The following is an 18,355-nucleotide window of genomic DNA, read 5'->3' on the forward strand; positions in this document are numbered from 1 at the left end:
TGTTAAATTTGAATAACTCTCGTAAAATGCTAACTAAAGGTGACATCCTTTTGTTAAATTTGAATAACTCGGAAAATGCTAACTAAAGGTGACATCCTTTTGTTAAATTTGAATAACTCTCGTAAAATGCTAACTAAAGGTGACATCCTTTTGTTAAATTTGAATAACTCTCGTAAAATGCTAACTAAAGGGGACATCCTTTTGTTAAATTTGAATAACTCGGAAAATGCTAACTAAAGGTGACATCCTTTTGTTAAATTTGAATAACTCTCGTAAAATGCTAACTAAAGGTGACATCCCGTTTGTTAAATTTGAATAACTCTCGGAAAAGCTAACTACAAAATATATACTATGGAGGGCAGTCTAGGGAAGGTTTTGAACGCCAAAAACTGCACTGGCAATGGCGGACCCAGTAAACCCGACCTGGAATGACTTCACTTTTTATGAGTTCCTCCGGTACTGTCAAAAAAAAAAGGAATAAGACTTGAAATAAGTCAAAAAGCTTAACAATTAAAATTAACGTAGTTATTACTGTGATTTAAACCCTTTTTCTCAAAAAGTTCGCGTAAAACTGTTACAACAACTTTCCGTCGAATCTCAAATCAGTTTATTATGTTGAAAGATCGTTCTTAATTTCAAAATACAGAATGTGAAAAAATATTTTAGCGCCTGATCAAAAAGAGAGAGAGAAATATAGAATTTTGTTTATGCGTGTGTTGTGCGTAAAAACAGAATTACCTTCTCAAAACCTAAAAATTTGGTATCTCGTTTTGACGCTACAGTTGTATACATTACTTCGGGTTAAATACATTAACCAGAATTAGACTTAACTAATGCCGTTTTCTTAACTTACTGGCAACTTTTGAGGTTGAACTCTACGCATGAGAGACTTGAGTTTTTAAAACAGAAACTTTTCTCACTCCTTAAAATGAACTATTTCAGCAGCAAATTTAGTTAAAAAGTGTTTTAAAAAATGAAAACATTGAAATACACAAGAGAATAGTTTGGAAACTATTTTAACAAACGACCAAAAATAGTGAGGAAATATTACGAATCTGGGCCCGCTAGTTAACTAGACAGTGTAAAACAACTTGGGAACAAACCGCAAAATTACTAAAACAGAACAACTGAAATATAGTTCCGTTCCATTGCTTTTAAAGGCTTGGATTTGTTTCATTTTTATGGTTAAACCAAAAAAAAACAAAATACTCGGTCAAATAATTTCTTTACTTCTAAAAAAAAAATAAATATCAATGATGAAAATCAAAAAAATTAAGATGAATAACAAACTACAATTAGCTTGTAATTAAGATAATCTATCGTGATTCCCAGGTTAATTCTTTATCCGCATTTCTTCAAAATTTTAAACATCAAATGTTAGGTTAAATTTCCAGATATTTTCAGTAACATTTAGGAGGCAGTTCTCCAATCTTATTCCTAAAACCCTAATTCAAGTGGAAGGCAGAAGTTTTCAACGTTTTACCATTTTAGAAACCCTTGGAGCTCATGGTCTTTCTTGAAGGAACCTCATGTTTAAGTAGTAAATAAAATAGTTTATCGAAGCTTTTTTTCTACTCAAATTCGCTAATATATTATTGTATCTTTATTTAATCTTAATAAGACAATTGTATACGAGTAGATCAGGGGATCTTCAACCTTTTACCCTTTTAGGAAACCCTTGGAGCTCATGGTCTTCCTTGAAGGAACCTCATGTTTAAGTAGTAAATAAAATAGTTTATCGAAGTTTTTTTTCTACTCAAATTCGCTAATATATTATTGTATCTTTATTTAATCTTAATAAGACAATTGTATACGAGTAGATCAGGGGATCTTCAACCTTTTACCCTTTTAGGAAACCCTTGGAGCTCATGGTCTTCCTTGAAGGAACCTCATGTTTAAGTAGTAAATAAAATAGTTTATCGAAGTTTTTTTTCTACTCAAATTCGCTAATATATTATTGTATCTTTATTTAATCTTAATAAGACAATTGTATACGAGTAGATCAGGGGATCTTCAACCTTTTACCCTTTTAGGAAACCCTTGGAGCTCATGGTCTTCCTTGAAGGAACCTCATGTTTAAGTAGTAAATAAAATAGTTTATCGAAGCTTTTTTTCTACTCAAATTCGCTAATATATTATTGTATCTTTATTTAATCTTAATAAGACAATTGTATACGAGTAGATCAGGGGATCTTCAACCTTTTACCCTTTTAGGAAACCCTTGGAGCTCATGGTCTTCCTTGAAGGAACCTCATGTTTAAGTAGTAAATAAAATAGTTTATCGAAGCTTTTTTTCTACTCAAATTCGCTAATATATTATTGTATCTTTATTTAATCTTAATAAGACAATTGTATACGAGTAGATCAGGGGATCTTCAACCTTTTACCCTTTTAGGAAACCCTTGGAGCTCATGGTCTTCCTTGAAGGAACCTCATGTTTAAGTAGTAAATAAAATAGTTTATCGAAGCTTTTTTTCTACTCAAATTCGCTAATATATTATTGTATCTTTATTTAATCTTAATAAGACAATTGTATACGAGTAGATCAGGGGATCTTCAACCTTTTACCCTTTTAGGAAACCCTTGGAGCTCATGGTCTTCCTTGAAGGAACCTCATGTTTAAGTAGTAAATAAAATAGTTTATCGAAGCTTTTTTTCTACTCAAATTCGCAATATCATTCTTGTATTTATTATTTAATCTTAATAAGACAATGAATAGTGGAGGTAACGAATCAGGTTTTATTTAATTTATTTTCTCGAATACATTTTATGAGTAATTAACAAAAGGAACAATATTTTAACTTACGAGTATAACAAATTAATAAAAAGACAATTCTTTCAATGACTTGGTTGTACTTATTTTTTAACGCTAAACACTTTTACAACGGGAATAATTGTTGAAATCTGCAACCTACTGTCATCTTCAGCGTCCAATCTGTTTCTGTATTTTGTTATTATGGCAAGATACAAGGAGAAAGATTTTTCGCAGATATAGGTTGGTACAACTGACATTAGATGTTTTTCTCAGCTCTTTTCAGTATATTCATTTCTAATGACAACCCAAAAAATGCATAATATCAATTTGATTAAATTTTAGTTTCAATCGAGCGTCGGTCGATATATCAATTTGTAGTTCTTATTCTTTTATTGGGAATTCGGAGGTGTCACAGTCTTGTAAAGGATTTTGAATTCAAAAAAATTGTTTTCTTCGTTTTGGCTGAACACTTGCGGAACCCCTGTCAACGTTCTAGGGAACCCCAGGTTGAAGACCCCTGACCTAAGGCCTGCTTTTGCAGATCATTTTTATAAATGACTTATACTTATTTTTTAAAATTCTGTTTCTTTTTTACCCCATTTTTGGCAAATTTTTCCCCGAAATCTATTAGATTTGGGTTGTTGCAAATTTACAGTTATAAAGGAGGATTTGCCCTATATTATAAAGAAAATTTGGTAAATTTTATCTTTTATAGAAAAAGAGGGGAAAAAAATGGTCAAAGTAGGGAGTTTTTTAACGTTACGCTTAAGATAAGATTCTAATAGGGCGGCCCTTAAGCCTACGCCACTGCGACCCCTTTGGATCTATTGTGGCTCCCCTCAATAGATCGAGAGGGGAGCGACTCTTGGGTAAAGCTTGGTTTTTCCTCCCCGAGAAGTAACATCCTTAGCCCCTCACACTGACACAACACGTGCAGTGCCCGTTCCCTCCTCTTCCTGACAGAACCTACAAAGGCTATCATCTGCCAGGCCCATACGATGCATGTGTTTTCTGGAGCCTGCAGTGGCCCAGTTAATAGTCCTACAATTATCCTTATAGCCCCACGACCTTGACAGATTAAATCTGCAGTCAGCTTTGGCGAATAGCCCTTAATGAACTCCTTCGCCTGTCTCTGCCCAGTGATGGCTAAGCCACCACTCCTGAGGCCTATTCTGCACCCAGAGTTTAATGGCCGCAGTCTTAAGACACTTGCGAGAGTCCAAAATAGGGCTCCGGGCTAACGAAGTGTCCCGCAGAGCCTTCCCAGGACAATAAATCTGCCACTTCGTTTCCTTTTAACATTACGCTTTTTCGTGCACTTTTTGACGATCTACCGTTTTTTTTACTTCTGTCCTACCGGATAGGTTTGAAGTTAGTTGTATAGCGATACTGTACAGGTGGCAATAAAAAAGGTAATGGCGCTTTAAAGAAAATCCTAGCCATCACCCACTGCCAGAATTGCCCTTAATTGATATCTCCCTGAAAAAAAAACATGTTCTGGCCTCAAATTCCTGATAAAAACCCGTCAATAAATGAGTAAATCCATTCTTGAAGCGTCATCATTCTACAACTGACAACTTCCTTCTTGAAATGTCCTTCTCAAGTTACCTATCGCTACAATATAACTGTCATGTTTTTGATTAATTTGATTGAAGTATTTATTTTAATCGATTAAAATTAATAATAAAAAATTTCGCCCCTCCGACCTACAAAAAGAGAAGGTTTTTCCCACGAACTTATCTCATTACTAACTATAAGGTAAATATTATTAAATCAGATTGATTATTTTTTTTTAATTAAATTGTGGAAAAACCAATTAGAAAAAACGAAACCTTTTTTTGTTACTTCGAAAAAATGTGCTCTAGGAAAATTTATTTTTCTAGTTAGTTTCTCTTACTGTCCTAAACAGGATGTATGGAGAACGAGTCAAAATTTTCGCGATTTCGGTTTTTTTTAACGGAACTACCCATTCTGAGGTCCCCTATATGCAAGAAAATAAATAAATAAATATAAATAAATAAAAGCTCGCAAGCCAGGTTAGTCAGGAGGTTATCAACTGTTCTCTGTATCTGAGGAGGCACCTTTGAAGGCACAGTATATGCTTCACAAGTGCATTATTTGATAAATTAAGGAATAAGTTTGATCCTTTACATGATAGATATTGATCACTTAAATACGAGGGTCGTTTGAAAAGTCCGTGCAAAGTCAGAGAGATAGCACTACTGGCGCGTATCGAGGTTATGTTTAGTTAGTAGCATCTCTTGGAAGAACACACACCAAGTTTCAGCCAGATCGGTCTATTTCTTTGTGTTTGGCATTCGTTTGAATCGAGGAAGTCGAGTGATTTTCAAAAAATGGACGAAAAAGAATTTCGTGTGTTGATTAAACACTAATTTATGAAAGGCAAAACGCCTCAGGAGACTAAAGAGAAGCTTGATAAACATTATGGTGACTCTGCACCTTCGATTAGAACAGTTTATAAGTGGTTTCAAAATTTTCGGAGTGGCCATATGGGCACAAGTGACGCTGAACGTTCTGGACGCCCTGTTGAGGTTACTACTCCAGAAATCATTGATAAAATCCATGATATGGTGATGGATGACAGAAGAGTGAAGGTGCGTGAGATTGCTAGTGCTGTGGGCATCTCGAATGAACGGGTACATAATATTTTGCATCAACATTTGGACATGACAAAGCTATCCGCAAGATGGGTGCCGCGATTGCTCACGCTTGACCAAAAACAAAATCGTGTGAAGTGTTGCAAGGACGGTTTGCAGCTGTTCCAGAAGAATCCGCAGGACTATAAGCGTCGTTTCGTCACTGTGGATGAAACATGGATACATCACTACACTCCTGAGACTAAAGAACAATCTAAACAATGGGTTACCAAGGGGGAATCTGCGCCAAAAAAGGCGAAGACCGTTCCTTCGGCCGGAAAGATTATGGCGACTGTCTTTTGGGATTCGCAAGGAATAATCCTCATCGACTATCTGGAAATGGGTAAAACTATTACAGGTGCATATTATTCATCGTTATTGGACCGTTTGAAAACCGAGCTGCAAGAAAAACGCCCACGATTGGCCCACAAAAAAGTCCTTTTCCATCACGACAACGCACCAGCTCACACCTCAGCAGTTGTGGTCGCAAAATTAATGGAAATAGGGTTCCAACTCGTTTCACATCCCCCCTATTCTCCAGACTTGGCTCCCTCGGACTACTATTTCTTCCCCAATATGAAGAAATGGCTGGCGGGAAAAAGATTTTATTCAAACGAGGAGGTGATTGCAGAAACGAACGGCTATTTTTCAGACTTGGACAAATCCTATTATTCGGAAGGGATCAACAAACTAGAGCAGCGTTGGACGAAGTGTATAAGCCTAAAAGGAGACTATGTTGAAAAATAAAAAAGGTTTACCCCAAAAAATTAAGTAGTTTTTATTTTTGCACGGACTTTTCAAACGACCCTCGTATGTGGCAGGAGGTTTCCAATTTTTTTTTTTTTTTTTGGTAATTAAACGCAACTCTCCTAAAATTACCAAATAATTATTAAACCTTCTTGTTTGTAACAGATGTAAAAATTAATTTTTAGCCATTTTGTGTGTATGCTTGAGAACCTCTAAAGCTCTTAACATTTGATTTTTCTTAGAAAAATCACTGGGAAAACGACTTATTACCCGATATTAAGAAAAATACTAGCTTTACTGCCTTGGCAATATTTTTAGTAGAAAGGGGATGAAAAAATACATAAAAATGACCTATCGCGTGCTCTTCTTTCTCTTTGATAACAAGTTAAAAAATTTAAATATGATTAATAAATACCAGATTTTGAAAAATGGCCCTAGCCCCATTAATTTTGAAGATATCGAATTGCGGTTTCCGGTTTCTTTCATAACTTTTTTTATACTCTTTAAAACTATGTATATGAAAATGGGGGTGGTCAACTGCGAACCCTCACTTTCGGTCGCGCGACAACCGCGTATGCGGGCAGGAATCTAAAATCAAGTCACATATTCTGAAACTAGAGGTGACGTGCAACAAAATTATTCCTCTACCCTTTTTTTTGCTTAGATTAACCATTTAAGCATGAAATGCATTTGAGCCGTCTTAAAATGCACCCCCTGCATATATTTTTATTTAATGCATATAAGCAGTTCCACAACTTTTACCTTTAAATAAATATTTATTAAATAATTCTTTAAAAAATAAGTATTTTTGTTCAGTTTTGAAAAATGGCCGAGACAATATCTAAATTCATGGTATGTATACAGAGTGCCAAGTAGATCTCAACGCATTAAAGTAATAAAAATGTGCCATGGCGAGCTAACTATAGTCACACAGACAAAACTAAATTTCTACGTCAGAGTCAACAAAACCGTAAACGGAACACACATTAACCAACCAAATTAGAATAAACACTTTTGGTTCAACCAGATTGAATAAAAGAAATTTTAATTTTTAAAGAGTTTTATTTTAGATTTCCTTGTATTCTAAAAAAAATGCTTACTATTCTTATTTCATGATTAATAATTAATTTCAGGCGCCACGGTAGCCGAGCGGTTAGAGGCGAGACCTGCGAAGCTAATGTGTATTGTGGTACTGGGTTCGATTCCCGGTCTTAGGCCTTGGATTTTATTTAATGGTTAATAAAAGAAAGTTACAGTAAAGTATGTTTGCTAGTCGCCTCCGACCACGACACCTAATTGGTAGTTGGACGTTAAGCCCCGCCTGAAAAAATAGGCGATTACTTTACTTTTAATAATTAATTTCAGCCATAACCTTAGTAAAACAAGTTACAAATAAAATCCACTACAATACCAGCTCTCAGTTTTCTGCTACTTTTAATTATAAATACTTTTCTAAAGGAAGAATAAAGAGCGAAGTGAATTCCCTCTTGTATTCAAGGATAATAGGTGCAGAGCTGAAACGGTAATAGGATATGAGTTGGCGGGGACACGTTACAATGCAGCTATAGATTACAGAAGTTTTTGACCTCGCTCGTTTCTCTAAGAGTTGTTACCATTTTGAAAGCTTACCATTTAAGTAAGATTAATTATAGTTACTTTTACTTAGCCTGCCTCCATATTTTAGCCTAATTTTACCACGGAGAAAAAGGCAAATACGAGTATATGAACAGGTATCAGCCTTAGATTAACCAATACAAAATGAATGTTTAAATAAGAATGAGTAAGAAAAGATGGTTGGTTATACAGAGAGAGACCATATCGGCGTTCACCTTGACCATTTCCTTCAGTTTAAGTCAAGCGCAAATGACGCCGAAGAAATTTTTGTTCCGCACCCTTAACTATTTAATAATAATGAATTTAAATTAAAGAGCTAAGGTTATATCAGACTATATAGAGCCTAGAACAAGAGCAAGAACTATATTTCATGTTTGCTTGTTCGCTTTAGTTCTATTTAGTACGTAAGATATGCTCTTTCGAACATACGGTTTCCACTAAAAGAACATATTTTGTTCTCCTAGTACTGGCGAACCTATGACCCGCGCAAGCTTTTTCACTAACCCACAATTGCTAGACAACCATTTGTTTGTTTACGCGGGTTGATTTAGATTTTCTAATTGTGGTGGATAATTTATATTCTATCTGTATTTTTTTTTTCAATCACGCATTGACACAAAAGCAATTTAAATGCTATCTATAACGTTTAGTTTGATCATTACAGTTCTAAAACACAAATGACGACAAATGCTTTTGTAGTATTTGAAATATAGTAAAAGTGTTTACAAAATATTAAATAAAATGTATAATTTTACTCATATTTTGTTTGTTAAAAAAAAATCGACAACCCAAAGCAAATAACCATATTTAGATTTTTCTTCAGATAAAACACACTTTTGTAAGGTTTTGTTCAGTTTGTAAAAAGAGACTTCCATAGCACTTGTTTCGTCTCGTTTTACCCGTTAAGCCAACTGAATTTTAAAGATGTTTAGTTTTGAAAATATTCAGTTTAAAGTTTTTAAACTTAACTTTTGTGCAAATGGGCATTAGTGACCCAAGAGCTAGTACTAAACAAAAAGAATGAACAAAATTTGACCCATGTCTCAAAAAGGTTCGCCATCCCTGCACTAAAATAACAACTTTTTTTGTTCTCCTAGCCACATTTCTTCAACTAAATCTCCTTAAAACTAATGTTGTCAAAAGTAATATTAAAAATAATTTCAATAAGAACAATAAGTAAACAAAAGTGATTCGAAAAAAATCTTCGACACTATAATGGTACTTTACAGGAAACACTATACTTTTAAACAAACAGATGAACCCTTAATTGAGTTTCTTTAGAAACATATTTCCGTTATGGACGACCTTCACATTCGCTATCCGGGTTCCAAATTAAAATAAAATAAAAAAGTTGTCAAAGTCTTCAGAGCTGCTTTCAAGTAAATCTCAAAGAAATGAAAAAACCTAATCAATTTTCATCCGTTTTGGACGTGGAAGAGCGACACGGGCGGTCATCATCTACGACGTCTTCTCGGCCGATCTTGGAAACGCTTGAACCACTCAAAAACTTGCGCACGTGATAAACATTCATCGCCCTAAACTTCTTTTAATAAAAGATCTAGTTTCAGTAGCGGTTTCACCAAGTTTCATGTGAAATTTCACGACAATTCGTTGCTCTACTACATGTGTAGTATCATGTTTTCGGTAAAACGAAACTAACACCTCTTTCACCTCAGGTTTCGGTCAGACAGATTTCTCTACAAACACGTGAGACGCTGCAATCGAAAGAGAAGGCTTTACGCTGCACAGCTGTCGGTCGTTAGAATTTGGCGCATGCATAGTTCTTCTGTAGCAGCATCAGTCTCGTTATTTAATAGCCACACCTCGTATGTACATTCTTTTATTGATCGAGGGGAGTATTGCAAACAGCCCAAATTTTTATGTCGAATAACACGATTTTACTAATATGTACTACTCATAAAGTAATGCTTACTTTTTTCAGGCGTCTACTACTAAACTCAGTGTCGGGGACGGACACGATTAGCAAATGTTCTTTACTATAAATGTTCCTTATAAACCATCAAATAAAATCCGAGGCCTAGACTAAATAAGTCCAGGTTTTTTAGCATTAGACTCGAATCTGTAATGGAGGTTTCTTTGTTTTCCAAAGCATTCTCCAAAAAACTATTGCAGTCGATTTCTTTAAATTTGGTAATTATTAACACATAATACAAAGCATACTTTTTGAGGGAACAATTTCTCTTTAAAAAAATTTTATATTAGGATGTTTTTACAGGGAAGTAGGAGCTCAGGTTAATAGATGGACAGGATTATCTGCAATAAACATTAGATAAAGGAAGAATAGAGAGAATTTATACTTAGTAACGTACCAGCAAAGAGGATACGGAATAACTTTCTTGTAATGCCGTGCACAATTACTTGCAACACTCTCAATGCACAATGCAGACAATGTGAAAGGAAAGAACTCATCATTCGAGGTCATTTCACTATATTAGATTTTCCTGAATATTGTTTTTGCGACTTGAATTCTCTTAACAGCTGTAAAATTTCCTATTTCCTTCATTATTATTATTTTTAATTACTATTTATTTTATTAGTAAAATAAAAAATGCGATGTAATCATAAAGTAAGATAAAAACCCATTAATTATTACTTTATTATTAAGTAAGAAACAATAAATAGCTAATCATATCACGGATTCAATAGCATATTTGCTAAGTGGTTAGCGAATACTGGATTCCAACCCGGAGATCACGGGTTCGAATCTAGACTGTTGGCTCTTAAATTTTTCTTTATCTAGGAGCTTCTTAACAGCTATCCGGTGATGGACAGTGTAATCTCTGTTGCGAGGGATTTTTACCTACACAGTAATTTAATGTTTGTTTTATTTTGTAATTTACAATCTGCATAAATATATACAGTAAGTAAATAGGAGGTGAAAGAGATGAACTGGTGCGAGAGGAGCAGGAGGAGAGAAGCTAGGGAGGAGAATATGAGTGGGAGAGAGGACAGATTTAGTTCTTCAGACTGCGAGGAAGTCGCGGGGCCACTGGCGATTCAGTCGGCGAGGAGTATTAGGGATGTCAGAGGAGGCGAGAGACAGTACAAGAGGATTTGAACAAGTAGAGAGAGCAGTATGGAATTTTTGGTATTTAGTCTTGGCGAGTTGGTGTACGAAGGGAATGTTGAGGTCAGTGTGAAGAGTGAGGTTAGTCACCGTAGAAAGGAGCGTCAGCTATCTGACGAAGTAGTTTTGACTGAGGAGAGAAGCTACCCAGTGGTAGCACTCTCTATAGGAGAGAGGAGAATGTGAGGAGGAGAATATGAGTGGGAGAGAGGACAGATTTAGTTCTTCAGACTGCGAGGAAGTCGCGGGGCCACTGGCGATTCAGTCGGCGAGAAGTATTAGGGATGTCAGAGGAGGCGAGAGACAGTACAAGAGGATTTGAGCAAGTAGAGAGAGCAGTATGGAATTTTTGGTATTTAGTCTTGGCGAGTTGGTGTACGAAGGGAATGTTGAGGTCGTTGTGAAGAGTGAGGTTAGTCACCGTAGAAATGAGCGACAGCTATCTGTCGGAGGAGTTTTGATTGAAATGTTTGTACTGACCGTATGTTTGTAGGTTTGGCTGAACCCCACAGCTCTAGTCCGTAAGTCCACATAGGTTTGAGAACAGTGTTGTAAATTAAGCGTTTAAGATCAATGGGTAATTTGGAGCGTCATCCAAAGAAGTCTGTAAAGCAGTTTCGCACGTTTCGTCATTGCTTGTCTTTAAAGTCTGGTTTGTTGGTTCCACGTGAGTCGTTTGTCCAAGGTAGCACACCAGATCTGTACAAGGAAGAGGATTGCTGTTGAAGAGGATCAGGTGGACAGGAGCCCCGCCGGAGAGTAAACGTGGCAAGCTGGCATTTCTGTGGGTTCATTTTAATCCTCCACTTCTTTGCCCAGGATTCTATTTTATGTAAGTTTGTCTGAAACTTGTGTGAAGCTGATGAAGGATGTGTACTTGTAGCTAGTATAGCTGTGACGTCTACATATGTACAGAGTAGTGTAGAGGGTTGTACGAGGTATGTCTGATGTGTATACTGTGTAGAGAACGGGGCCAAGTATACTCCCGTGCGGCACTCCCGCCCCCACTGTGGAGAAAGAAGAGATTGCTGAGCCAGTACAGACTTGAAAGAATCTATCTGAAAGATAGGAGCGCAGAATGAGGTAGTACGTTGAGGGAAGATGCTCGTATTAGTTTGAACAGTAATCTAGGATGCCCAAACACGATCGAAGGCCTGGCTTACGTCTAAGAACGCCCCCGAGCAATAATGGTTTTCTCTCCAGCGCTGAAGCAATGGCGTCCACAACCCGGTGGCATTGTTGAATAGTGCTATGATGACACCTGAAACCAGATTGGTGGTCTGGTATAACAGCAAACTGCGATAATATGGGGTTAAATAATTTAATGTTAAAAACAGTTCTTATAATTATGGAGACTGCGTATGAAGCATCGAATGGGATGGAACGTTGATGGTTCGATTAGGAGGCGGTAGTGATTTGATTTATTAACTGTAGAAAGGAGTTTGCGGTCCGTTCTATTGAGGGAACTGAAGTCTCATTTGTTGCATTACTTTCTTTCCTTTTATTGTTTCATTTTTTTAAAACATTAAATAAAGTCAGATAATAAAAAAAAATTATAGGTACTCGATAAAACGAAGTTTTTCAAAAAAATTAAATATATTATAATGACTTTAGCCTATAAAAACTGCGCAACATGTCAATGAATCGATTTCTATAAAATAAAAACTCGTATATCCCCTATCGTATTAGAGAGAGAGCACATTCCTGACAAGTCCAAATATCAAGGTTTCCTTGGCCAAACCTAGTATAGACGCACGGGCGACCGGCAAGCATTTCTTTTGGCGCATTGATTCGGGGAGGCCGGTACTACTAGCCTTGCAAGGACGACCGCAATTCACCGTTGTCTGTCTGAGGGCCACGCAACAACCGTCTCCTTCTCTCTCCATATTTATCAACAAGTCAGTTAATCAAGTAAAACCTGATTTATTATAATTTTTCCTACTTTTTAACTGTAAAATATTTATCTTATAAATAAAGAAGAAAAAATTATTAAGCAAGACATCAAATTATTTGTCTATTCTCGCATAAAACCAAGATTACAAAATAAATGTTATACACGAGCTTAAAACCAGAACAATCAGAGTTCATGCTAAAATTTATTGTTTTTTAAAAGGCCAAGGATATATAAGAATTATACTTTGTAAAAATTATCCGCTTTTTTTTCAGAATATTTTATGTATTTTTACATCAAAATCAATAAATTTTGTTTTTTAAAGGTTATCAACCATGGCCACCAGAAGCGTAGAGAGCTGACAGAGCTCGTCGAGTGGGTCTGCTAACTGAGATAAATAAACACAACAATCAACTTTTGAATTAGTACCTATTATTTTACCCAGTACTACACTACTGCATATTGTGTTATTGTATTAATCAATAGTTACGGGACATTGAGGGCGATATAGTTCTTCCGAAGGCGGTGAAACGACACAGGAGAGGTTGATGGTAAGGTTCATTGTGGGAGAATTCTAGAAAATAGAGGCGGTAAAAGTACAGAAACCTTTAATGATTTCAGGGTGTGAACCAAATGGAAAAATTAACGAGGAGATTGACCAATCCTGAAGAAAAGCCGTCGAGGAGGATACGGACAGGGCAAAAGATGTTCTCAAAAACAGAGAAAACAGAAAAGTAGATTATTTAAATTCCTAAAGTTTATATTCTCAAATTTTGGTGCTTAAATTTTAAAATACTAACACTAATTTAGTTTTTATAATTAGTTTTTTAATTTTTATTCATTTGTTTATTGTGTAAATTAAACGTATTTTCAAAATAATAGAAGTACCAATACCAGAGTTTCTGTTTCCGCCCGATACGACATTTATATTTCTTCAAGCAGACGACTTTGCCATTGCTTTACTTGGTTATGTATACGATTTCTAAATAAAATAATAATAATAATATTAATAATAAATAATAAATAATTATAATAATAGTGATAATAACATTAATAATAACAATAACAAAATAATAATATTAATAATAACAATAACAAAATAATAATATTAATAATAACAATAACAAAATAATAATATTATTAATAAATAAAAAACAATTTTTCATTTACAATTAATTTCACGCTCCATTATTCACACTAATTTTAATCGGATTGCAAATACAAACACATTAAATTTATTACTTGGAAAAATTAACAATTGATGAAAATAAGTTTTAAAAACAGGAAAGCACTTTTAATTTAATAAATAAAGTTGTTTATTTGGTAGGAACTGTGCCAAATTTATACTATAATCTTATATCTATCAAAGGTAAATAGGCGGATTATTTAGTTCGTCAGTTTAACTGTGAAGTATGTTTGAGTGTAGCAAGGCTTGCCAACATCACTTCTTACATAAATATTTATTAAAAGTAGGTTACCTACCATACTAAGTTAACATAGATCTTTAGTTTATTTACATCTCACTATCTCTTCCTTTATCTTGATCAAAATAAATTTACTATTAATCTAGCAAAAGTGTTACTAATTGCAATTAAATAACTCATCGCTTTAACTAAGAAATGCGTATCTTTTTATGAGGAGGGGATAAACTTGAAAGTACCACTTAAACTGAATGAATACCTTTTCTTTCCATCATTTAACTATACTGATCCGTGTTTATGTTTTGATTGAAATGCGACATCAAAAGAGACAAAAATAAACTTTAGTCAAGGTCAAAACAAATTGGTAAAAGAGAATCCACAGATTCTTCTTTCACGGAGGGGTGTTGGTCTAGTGGTCAAAAGCTTGGCTTTGTGTGTGGGAGATCACCGGTTCGAATCCAGCGTATGACTACTTTTTATTTGTTAGAAAAAAAAAAAAATTGTTTATAGTAAAAGTATGAGCTTCTGCACCTGTCCATGGCTCATAATTGGTAGTTGGGCGTTAAGCTCCGCCTAAAAAAAAAATAGGCGATTACTTCACAGATCCTTCCTTCATTGAAATGATTACATTCGTACGTACAACTTAAGACTCTGTAGCTCATATCGAGCCCTTGGCTCGCCTAAAAACCTTCCCCACTTGGTCACAGTTCAAGCGAATCTCCACCAGTTGTTCTCTGCTCGAGTTCGACACGCATCTCCCTAGTCCAGCCGATCTTATGTTTTGAGGCCGTTCCATCTTTCTCTTGCTCTACATTTTACAGAACAGCTAACTCTTTAGCACATCTTCATTCCCCATTCTTTCTAATATGACGCAAACAAATGTAATTTCTGTATAATTTCACAAATTTAAAGGCACTTTATTGTTTCAAATAGTTGATAAAGTCAATCCTCCATTGGACTTCTTCTCTAACAAAACCAGAAAATTTTCGCAGAATTTTCCTCTTTCAGAAAGTTCATTTATCTTACTCATTTCCAGGTTCCGATCCGTTAGATTAGATTAGAATAGGGTGGCCTCAAGGCCTACGCCACTGCGACCCCTTTGGATCTATTGTGGCTCCCCTCACTTTAAAGCTCACCCTCCAGACCTGTCCTTTTAATCAGACTCTTAATGCTGGAAAGTGACTAAACTTTCCGACCCGTTAGTGAGCACAGGCCAAACTAACATCTCTGTCAACCTTTGTCATCTAGCGTCACTTTCGAATTTCTGAAGAATCAAAAAATGGCGAAATAAAACCATCATAAGGAACTGTTAACTGTCAGAAACATCAACCATGGTTCCATTAACAAAACCCAAGAAAACAAACCTTTTTAGCCTAAAGTTAGCCTACTTCCCTAAGAAAATCACCAACTCCAGTCTTGGCTCGCAAGTAGAGCACTAATTCTTGTATAGACCTCCCAATAGAACACTATTTCCACTCTTGACACTGCAGAGGAGCAGTAACACAGTCGGTTCCTCACCGCCTTGGTCAACTTCTCTTTGTAGCAGTTCCTTCGTACGTATTAAACGCAAATATAATTGATCATGGTTTTTGCTTTTTTTGACGCATCGTCTGCCACGGTCATTTGCGCTTTCAAACAAGTTCTCATTTCTATTTCTTACGGCCACTCGAGTCGGGATGACATGTGAAATCCTACAACGTCCAATCACAGCACCTAGCTCAACAAGGCCTGGGTCGAGCTTAGGTATGCAAAGTTGTTCTTTACACATTCCCTCTTATTTTATTAATTATTATTATTAGAAACAAATAATATTTGGATTCCCGAGTATAGATTCTAAAATAATTATCTCTTATTGCTCTTGTGATAGTAATAAGTGCAAAAGAAATATTAAAAAACATAAAAAATAGTAATGAGGTGGTTCTTATATAATAAAATATATAGATCAGCGACGAAGAAAGATTACAAGATATAACACAACAAAATCAAGAGATATTTATGAATGTCAAAACGGAATACATCAGTTGATAAATGTTAAAATAAATTTCAAGATAACATATATATTCTAAATTCTGTAAATGTTTTACGTTTTTAAAACATGAATACATGACCTTTTCAAATTTGACAACGTACAAGATTATTTAATATTAAATAAATGTCAGACAAAAGAGACTTATAAACAGTGTCTCCCACCTTATTACGAATTTATGTCTGAATGCAGATGTTTCCTACAATTGGATGTAACATATGCGTGAACACTTCTTACTTGTGCAATAATTAGAGCTGTTCATTTTGTGGATATAGTCACTTCTCAATGAACAAAAAGCTTTTAATATTTGTCTTCCGCAGATATATTGTTAGTCAAAGAAGACCATGGATACTGACAAATTGTTGGTAAGAATAATGTTCTGCAAGAAGTCAATTAAGATCAGGGTAATCAATCATAGCTGGCACCATCAGAAGGATAGAATTGAAGAGTTTTTGAAAATTTTGGATAAACTCTTTACTGATTAACAGCATGGATCCGTAATAAAAAAAAAATAATTAAAATTAAAAAAAGTTAGAAAGATATCACAAGTTACTAATTTAAAGTTCAGAAAATATAAAAGATATTCAGTGGATTACACAGAATTTATTTCATTTTTATTAGCAAGATGAAGTTATACGATCAAGTACCTATCCACTCTTGTACACAACTTCCACAAGTTCTGCTCCAAAATTTAAAAAGATCTTTAGGCTTTACAATCCCCTAGTTTAAGAATTTCTAATTCAGAGATACTTCAAAAAATTTGTCACGGTTATGATAAGTAAATGATAAGAAATTTAAAAACATTCAGAATATCTTGGAAATACCGAAAAAATCCTCATACATAAGCCTAAAAATGGATTGCAACCATTCAGGTATCGGTACAAAATCAATAATAATAAATTTCTCTTAGACGACAATTAATTTCTTTTAACAACTGTGATAAAACATCTAAAGTGACTCTAATAATTTTAAAAAAATGAGTTTCGATGGTGGAAATGAAGGCAACTGAAGGAACTCTCTGGAGCAGGATACTTCAACGGGTGTTTCCATTGTAGGCTCTGGTGAAATAGAGTCACGCAAGCCTTATCTGGTGAAGGAAGCAAGGACAATAAGTAAAGCGTCTCGAGAAAGCCATGAAAAAAAAACAAGGAAAAAGGAGAATTAATTCGTGATTGAGTGTCGCGATATGGGTGACACAAAAAACAAAAACAAACTGGTAAACTTAGAGATTAACTTTCTTTTTAGAACTTTAAAGTATTAATTTAAGTTCCAATAAGAATTTAGAATTAACAAAATTCGAAATTAGAATTAATTAGCAGTTTGTTGAATTAGTAAAAGTTTTATTCAAGTATAAACCCTTAGTCTATGATTAACACTAAAACAGAATCATTAGTTTACAATTTTTACTGCTCAAAGAAGAATTTAAAGTCAATAATTTCCAAATAATAACTTCAAACTAATTGGCTTCAATATAAATACAATTTTTCGACAAGAAATCCTAGTCAAGAGAAAATGAAAAAACGTGTTCATGAAATAAAAGGTTAGGAAGTTATTTTTACTCGGGAACTTCTGTTATAAACTTAACAAAGCGATCTTTTTTCCAATTAAGGTCAACCTTAAATGCCGATCATCAATTTGGCTATAGCCAATTATCATTTTTTTTAAACGCTGGATATTAAATTATAAGAGCCTTTACAGCTCAATGTCCGTTAATGGACAATGTTGTAAATAACAATAGGATACTGTCAGGAGGCCAGCAATGAAATGAGGCTGGAGCACCAATGCTCTTATTTTAAAAAAATTAAATAAGCAACATTGTTGCAAATAGTAAATAATAAATTAAACAATAAATATCGAAGAAATCGATTACAGCAGTAAACAACTGCAACTAAATATAGAAGGTTATAAGGTTATTGAATGCGAGATTTTTATTTAATAACTCTTAAAATGAAATAAAAAATATAATTAACCAGACCAACTGAAAAAAAACTATTTTTTGTGTTTCTAAAACACTTCAGAGAAGTCCTATTAATTCGGATGTTATACTGTAGTCCTAACTTATTGCGCACTTACACAGAACCTTATTCCCGGTAATATTTTTTTATATAACTTCAGTATTAAGCAGAACAATGATAGATATTATATGGTATAAATTA

The 18,355-nt window shown here is 34.6% G+C and overlaps 1 protein-coding gene and 1 long non-coding RNA gene across 4 annotated transcripts in view; one reads left to right on the forward strand and one right to left on the reverse strand.

Moving 5' to 3' along the window:
* The window catches only part of spoon (A-kinase anchor protein spoonbill), a 191,940-nt gene that overhangs the window by 173,302 nt on the left and 283 nt on the right, over positions 1–18,355 (reverse strand). The gene's annotated exons all lie outside the window — the stretch shown is intronic.
* Positions 12,628–13,456, forward strand: LOC141453961 (uncharacterized). The gene is made up of 3 exons (XR_012458337.1): positions 12,628–12,759; positions 13,078–13,303; positions 13,374–13,456. It is a non-coding gene; the product is annotated as an uncharacterized lncRNA (long non-coding RNA).

The sequence above is a fragment of the Rhodnius prolixus genome, unplaced genomic scaffold (genome assembly GCF_049639745.1).
Source record: "Rhodnius prolixus isolate KJV_2025 unplaced genomic scaffold, Rpr scaffold_9, whole genome shotgun sequence".
In the NCBI taxonomy this organism is placed as follows: Eukaryota; Metazoa; Arthropoda; class Insecta; order Hemiptera; family Reduviidae; genus Rhodnius; species Rhodnius prolixus.